Raw genomic sequence first — 7,500 nt, 5'->3', positions numbered from 1 at the left:
CAGAATGTGTGTGTGTGTATGTATGTACATATGTAGGTGTATATATATAATATAACACACACACACACACACACACACACACACACTATATATATACTATATATATATATATATATATATATATATATATATATATATACTAGCTGACCAACATGACGCAGCCTGATAAATTCTCTCTCGCTCTCTATCTCTATCATTCCTGCTAAGATAGCTGTTGTTTGCCATCGTGGATTCCTATTGCAGCTGAACTTGGACTTAAAGGGCTGCAGGAGTCTCACTATTCATCGCAGCAACCATGGAAACTATGGATTAGACATTAACATCTGTCTTTTCAGTTATTTTTAGATCTCACCTCCTCCCACCCCCTTCTTATCAGGGTTGAACTTGGACTTTAAGGGCACCAGGAGCGTCGCTATTCATCTCAATGACCTCTAAAACTATGCATTATACACTAATATCTGTCGTTTTCTGTAATTTTTACATTTCCCCCTTCACACCCCCTTTTGGTGCCAATGATGTCTTAACCCCAAAGTGTTCATTCCCAGATGGTAAGTAGTATGTATATCAAGTTTGGCTGAAATTCCTCAATGTATTTCAAACTGTATGTGGAACATCACACACACACATCCATGTATGTATATATACTATATATATATATATATATATATATATATATATATATATATATATATATATATATATATATATATATATATATATCAATTCAAGCTACAAATGTCCTTTAATATCTAAATTCACTTTACCTCCCAAATGATATATTTTCATATAGTACCGAAGGGGAATTTTTAAGTTGATAACAATTTCGTCCCCCCATGGGATCGAACCACCGTCCAGGTGGACGGGGACGAAATCAGGACAGTCAGTGACGCTATCCATAGGAGTATGAAGACGCATATTGTCCTTTATCTATTTATTATGCATCGACGTTTCGTATCAGTTTGATACATTTTCCAGGCTGAAATTACGATTACACGTCAATTTTTTACTAGTAGTACAAGATATACACATTAAATGTTCACCATCACCATAATTAAAAACCTATTTAATACTATAAAATAAAAACAGAATAAAAAAAGAAACAGAACAACAGTGAAAGGGCCAAGAGCCAATACAGTAAAAAAACAAAAAACAAACAAGCGGTAGCGTAAGGAGGACTGACATAAAAAATTGTTATGGAGGGGAGTATAAACAAAGAATCTGGACAAGTAATTAGGCAAAAAACAGTTGGGTGGAAGATGAATGGTGGTTAAGAGTAGGTACAGTTAGCTTAATCATAACTGATTCAAGGGTAGTTAGGTGGTCTATATGTCGGGGTCTCTCTACAATATTAAAATGACTGGCATCTTGTGTGTCCTGCAACTTTTACTGTGATTTCTTATGTTAGTTTGTTCGGGATTTGATAGTCGATAACCCGTTCTGTAGCTAATTCCTTGATGAGAGGAAATCCGGACTTTTAGTAGCCTCCTGGTGCAACCACCGATAAGAGCCGAGATCACATCTGGGACAATTATACTCATACTTTATTGCCTAATTACTTGTCCAGATTCTTTGTTTACACTCCCCTCCATAACAATTTTTTGTGTCAGTCCTCCTTACGCTACCGCTGTGAGAAGGTGGCTTGTTTTTTTTTTTCTGTATTGGCTCTTGGCCCTTCCACTGTTGTTCTGTGTATCTGTTTTTAATCTGTTTTTTTTCTCTCCTTTTTTCAATAGGTTTTTATCTATGGTGTTGGTAAACTTTAATGTGTATATCTTTTACTACTTATACGCAATTGATGTGTAATCGTAATTTCAGCCTCGAAAACGTATTAAACTGATACGAAACATCGGCGCATAATAAATGGATAAAGGACAGAACGCATCTCCATACTCCAATATGTTTATCCTATGAATAATTGCTCCTGCCTTCTATATATATATATATATATATATATATATATATAATATATATATATATATATATATATATATATATATATATATATATATACATATACATATATATATATGTATATATATATATATATATATATATATATATATATATATATATATATACACTATACACACACATACACATACACACACACACACACACACACACACATATATATATATATATATATATATATAATATATATATATATATATATATATATACATATATATATATATATATATATATATATATATATATGCAAATAAACTCTTCTGCTAAAACAGGATACGTCTCAAGTATAAAAGGCCCATTAAAACTGTTTTAAAGTTAAGGACTATATTTCGGTAGACATACTTCCACCTTTCTCAAGCAGTGAATGACAGGAGTTTCATTAGAGAAATATATAGTAGTAGATATGCCCTTAGGTGATGCCTGGGGACGCCTGATCCATTGTGGGTTCTGTTAGTTGTCTTAATCCGGAAGATGTTATCTGGTCCGAATCACAGGCGCCATTGGAAAGGTTGATCTTATTAACTTGCTGTTTTATTAGTGAAGATTCCACCATTTGACGTTTGTATAAAATTCGCGATGATTTCCAATCAAAGGCATGGTTCGTGTTAATTATATTTATATTTATATGATCGTTTATGTTGCATTAATCTTTCCGAGAGATTTTCCAGTAAAACAGAAATATGACTTATCAGTCCCTACAAGGAATTTCATAAACTTGGAAACTGATTTCTGCTGAACGTTAATTAATGATTTATTTAGTGTATTCGATTAAGTGAAGATGAAAGGGCTTGAGGGGCCTATGGTTTGTGTGATCTCTCTTAAATTACCCACAAGGGGGTGTTTATGATTTTGTTTGTGTATTTTTCCTTTTCTTTCTTTTCTGTAGGTTTGTTAAAAATGCTCTATTCTATGTACGACTTTTTCTATTGTGTGCTGGGGGTAATCTAACAAGATGAGTTGATTTCCAATTGTTTCAAGTTCTTTGTTAAGGAAATCTGGGGAGCAAATTCTCAGGACTCTAATCAATAAGTTACTTGCTATGCCGAGTTTGACTGAAATGACTTGATAGCTGTAACAATGTATGTATGAAAGTGAGAATGTCACTTTCCTATAGACAATGAATTTATAGTTATTAGTTCTGATGATTAAGACATCTAAAAAGGGGATTTGGTTATTCTTTTACCGTTCTACTTTAAATTTTATTCTCGGGGCCAAGGAATTTAATTTTTATAGGATGACACCAAAATTGCCCCACTCGCTTTTCCAATATGTTAAGATGTCATCTACATAATGGAACCAAATCATATCTGCAGCTTTGATGGGGTTTATAATTACTGTTTCAAAATACTCTTTATATAAGTTTGGTATGACAGGACTAAGCGGGCTCCCCATACTGAGTTCTATAAGTTCCATTATTTTATTCAATTCTATGGAGAAGTGGTCAGCGAATGGCTCTAGTTTATTGTTGAGGAACGTTAATACATCTTTTACGGGTACTTTCGTGAAAAGGGAGTCAATGTCTAGGTTAAGAAGTTTTACGTTACGTACGGGGACATTTGCCAACCTAAATTTGTAGAAGTCATTCTATAAAAAAAAATTCGGGTGCAGTCTGGGTAGTCCTTTAAGTCCTGTTTTAGCCAATGTATACATGGAATACTTTGAAACTATAGTAATTAATTAAATAAAACCCAAATACATGCTGTAGATGAGATATGTAGATGATATTCTAACATTTTGGGATAATAGATGGGGCAATTTCAATTAATTCTTTCAAAATCAAATGCATTTGATGCCCAGCATCAAATTGAAAGTTGAATGGGAAACAGACAACACAAGTCCTTTTATTTATGTTTTAAGAATTAGAGACAAGACAGAATACAAATTTACCATAGAAAACCAACATACTCACTTTCGTGCATTCACTACTTTAGCTATCATGACATTCCTATCAAGATAGGTGTAGCCAGCCACCTATTCTTAAGAATCCAAGATTACCTGGAAAGGATATTTGAAACTAATTCGTCAGCAGCTTTCGTCCTAAAGGTACCTGACATATATTGAGAAAGCGATTCATAAAACAAACACGTACTTTTCCTACCGTCCCCCTGTCATGGTAGTCGCTTCATAGTGAAGAAACATATTTTATAGGAAAGGAAAATGTATCTTTTTCGAGTAGGTCTGCAGGAAGGAGGTATTCCCACACGTGTTTGGGGTGTCTGTTCTCATGATTGTTCGAAAATACTCTGTTTGTTTTGTAGAACTCCAGCACGCGGTCGTCGCCGGCGACACAACGCTTCGGATATGATGTAACATTTCGTCCAGTCTTCTGAAAAGTTCTTGGGAAGGAAAACTTCGCTGGTTAGCTCCACTCTTTCAGCCCCGCCCGAGATCGATGTATATATATATATATATATAATATATATATATATATATATATATATATATTATATATATATAATATATATATATGTATATATATATATATATATATATATATATATATATATATATATATATATATATATATATATATATATATATATATATATAGGACTCTGAGGAAGTGAAGAGATCAGATCATCAGAGAAGAGAAGAAAGGTGGGACAAAGGATAAGAGAGGAAGAGTAGGAGAGAGGGAAGAGGACGCACGAGAGAGAGTGGCAACGAAAACAAGAAAGTAAAGTTCGTAGTCGGAGAGAGAGAGAGAGAGAGAGAGAGAGAGAGAGAGAGAGAGATCCCGACGACGAGTAAACCCTTTCAGAGAAGAAACGTCCTGTAAGTGGTTTTGAGAAGTAACTCCTTCAGTTTCTGTCCAATTTGCCGTTAGTTTGCTGCCTTAACGGCTCATCATCATGAGAGGAATAAAGATGTTCCTTTCTTTTTTTCTTTTCTTTTCTTAATAATAGTTATCTCCGTAGGGGGGTAGCGTCGTCAGTGAACTTCATGTGGTGTATTGTAGGCATTACAAAAGGTTCTTTGCAGCGTTCCCTTCGCCCCCTAGCTGCAATCCGTTTCATTCCTTTTACTGTACCTCCGTTCATATTATTTTTCTCCCATCTTGCTATTCATCCTCTCATTACATTATTTCATAGTGCAACATACCTACTCTCAATTAATTATCTTTCCAGCGCTGAATGCCTTTGGCAGAAACTGTATATTCCATTCCATTCCATTCCTTTGAATCAAGGGGCATCGCTCTTGACAGCACACATTGCCTTGGGTCCTATGAATGATTTCTCTTGAATTATTTTTCCCGTCTGTGATATGAATGATCAATTTTGAGTGCATCTCATTTTAACGGTTGTTATTGTATATAACAGGTTCACATCCCCATTAAATACATGTTCTTGCTTTGTCTCTTCTGTTTTTAGATGCGTTGTGGAAATTTTCTTGTCAGACTTACCACCAATGTTCTCCGATGCACTGTAGGCATTACTTAAGGTTCTTTACATCGTGCCTTCGGCCCCTAGCTGCATCCCCTTTTTATTCCTTTTACTGTACCTCCTTTCATATTCTCTTTCTTCCATATTACCTCCCACCGTCTCCTAACAACTGATTCATAGCGCAACCGCAAGCTTTTCCTCTTGTTATGCTTTTCAAGCCTTTTTACTGTCAATTTCCATTTCAGCGCTTATTGTCCTCATAGGCCCCAGTGCTTGGCCTTTGGCTTAAATTCTATAATCAATTCATTTCAAGTCAAATCAATGTTCTCACCCTTTGGATTGTATAAGAGCTGTAACATTGTCGTATGAACAGTTCTGTTTCTTATTTCTGTTGTGACCCCTTTTTTGTGTTCTTCCTTATGCTGATTCGATATATTCAGCTTTATGCCTTTTCTGCTCTGCTCTTTACCTCCGCTCTCTGTTCTGCAGAAGCCACTTGCTCTAATGGATGTTCGGTTGGCGACTCATCCATATCACTGATTTTATAGCATTATTAATACTATATATTATATATATATATATATATATATATATATATAATATATATATATATGTGTGTGTGTGTGTGTGTGTGTGTGTGTGTGTGTGTGTGTGTGTGTGTGTGCACTGAAAAATGAATTTTAGAAATATATTTTTATAGAGTAACTGCCCTCCTTTGATAATGAATTCCAGAGTGGGATTAGTGTAAGTATGATGTATGTTTGTTTATCTATCTATCTATCAATTCTATCTATCTATCTATATATATATATATATATATATATATATATATATATACTATATATACTACTATATATATATATATATATATATATATATATATATATATATATATATATATATATATATATTGTGTGTGTATGTGTGTTAAGTTTATATTCCCGCATAAAAGATAAAAATAATTACGTGCAGCTAACAAAATAATCATGACGTGGCCTGTATAATTAGAACATCGTTTATGCGATGCGGGACAGGGCTAACTTTGATCACAGGATCTATTCATGGACCTGACTATTTACAATAGGGAGATTTGTCAGATTCGTTCATTCTATCAAGATGTGATAATCTAATAGGCACAGTATTCCATCTTTTGTGTGTGTGTGTGTGTGTGTGTGTGTAAGTGTGTGTAAAACCTGCGTAAAGTGTTCAACTATTAGTAATGTCTAGACAATTGCCAAACCACAAAAGCTATCGTCCCAGATGTTCACTTCATCTTATTTTTCACTTACTCGGGGAGTAAGCCTTCAAACTATTTTGTTGTTATTCTTGTTCTGGTTGGGGGTTTAGGAAAGCCCAAAGAGGTCTGAAAAAGGTGTTTTGCGTTGAGTTAAAGATACAGGAATTATAGGATAGGATATTTATGATTTATTTATTAGAATAAAAATTAAACAAATAAATAATGTTCGTGGTAAACAGTACAGAACAATTATTTCTAATAAAACATTGCGTATTTATTTTAATTTTCGTTGGCGAAACAACGCTCTATTTGACCGTTGATTTTTACTCCTTGCCCTGAGTATTTTGGGAGATGTAATGAAGTAATAAAAGACTATTTAGTAATTGTGAATAGGATAGTCAACAGCACAAGATTTCGTCCTTGGTAATACACCAACGCCTAATTAAAAATATACATGAAGAAGTGCTTGTAGATATTTTGTCTTGACTGTGAGAGTATAATGTAAAGAGTGTTTGTATGTTATAGATTTTAGCCCGTGAAAGATGGTTTTATTTTCTTCTTTTCTTTTTCAGTTTATGCGATTTCGATTCAGAAGCAGCTAACTTTGAAGGCCACTAGCTTTTCTGGCTTGATTTGCGATAATAATATAATAATAATAATAATAATAATAATAATAATAATAATAATAATAATAAATAATAATAATAATAATAATAATAATAATAAGCAATAAAACGCAATGTGCATCCAGATACCTTTAATGGTAGTCTGGTAAAAAACTACACTTTTAGAGTAGTAGTCGTTCAGCCCAGGGCCAGCCTATCTCACCGTCATTACTATAGAAGTACTACATGTATGCAGTTCACTCTTCTATACATAATATTAAGTATATATATATATATATATATA

General features: G+C 33.6%; 1 protein-coding gene across 1 annotated transcript in view; it reads right to left on the bottom strand.

Annotated features, from left to right (window-relative positions):
- LOC135203311 (uncharacterized) overlaps positions 1–7,500 on the bottom strand; it is a 251,748-nt gene that overhangs the window by 214,098 nt on the left and 30,150 nt on the right. The window lies entirely within an intron of this gene.

Source organism: Macrobrachium nipponense, chromosome 36 (assembly GCF_015104395.2).
Source record: "Macrobrachium nipponense isolate FS-2020 chromosome 36, ASM1510439v2, whole genome shotgun sequence".
In the NCBI taxonomy this organism is placed as follows: domain Eukaryota; kingdom Metazoa; phylum Arthropoda; class Malacostraca; order Decapoda; family Palaemonidae; genus Macrobrachium; species Macrobrachium nipponense.
The sequence above is the reverse complement of the archived record's forward strand: the minus strand, read 5'-3'. Positions and strand labels throughout refer to the sequence as shown.